Consider the following 480-nt stretch of genomic DNA (forward strand, 5'->3'; position numbering starts at 1 on the left):
AAGGAGGAACAAAACCAACATCGCAGCGGATTTCGTCTTTATTTGATAGACATTTTGGCAATGTCCATGTGAGCGAGCAGTGCAAAAAATGTAACAGGAACCACCAGGAATTCAATCATATTACCAACAACTCACTCCACATACAACCAAATTCCTTATCCTCATGTCCAGTTTCTTCAGATGGAAATCATTAAGGTATGGTGCTTGGAACATTGCTAATCTACCTCTAACACAAGCCGAAATCACGAACAGTTGATCGATTAATAACTTTACAGAATATGAAAACATGCATAATACACCTTCACGTTGCTTGTTGTATTATATTCTTCTGTGCCTGTTAGCGGCTTGGTTAACGAAGGACAATGAAAAAACTGTGTGCAATATTGTGTGAATGGATTTACTCACAAGTTAATACTTGAATTAATCTCTGTGCTAGCTGACTCATGCATACACGTAAAAGCAAACACACATATATGGGTG

This window comes from Penaeus monodon, chromosome 19 (genome assembly GCF_015228065.2).
Source record: "Penaeus monodon isolate SGIC_2016 chromosome 19, NSTDA_Pmon_1, whole genome shotgun sequence".
NCBI lineage: Eukaryota > Metazoa > Arthropoda > Malacostraca > Decapoda > Penaeidae > Penaeus > Penaeus monodon.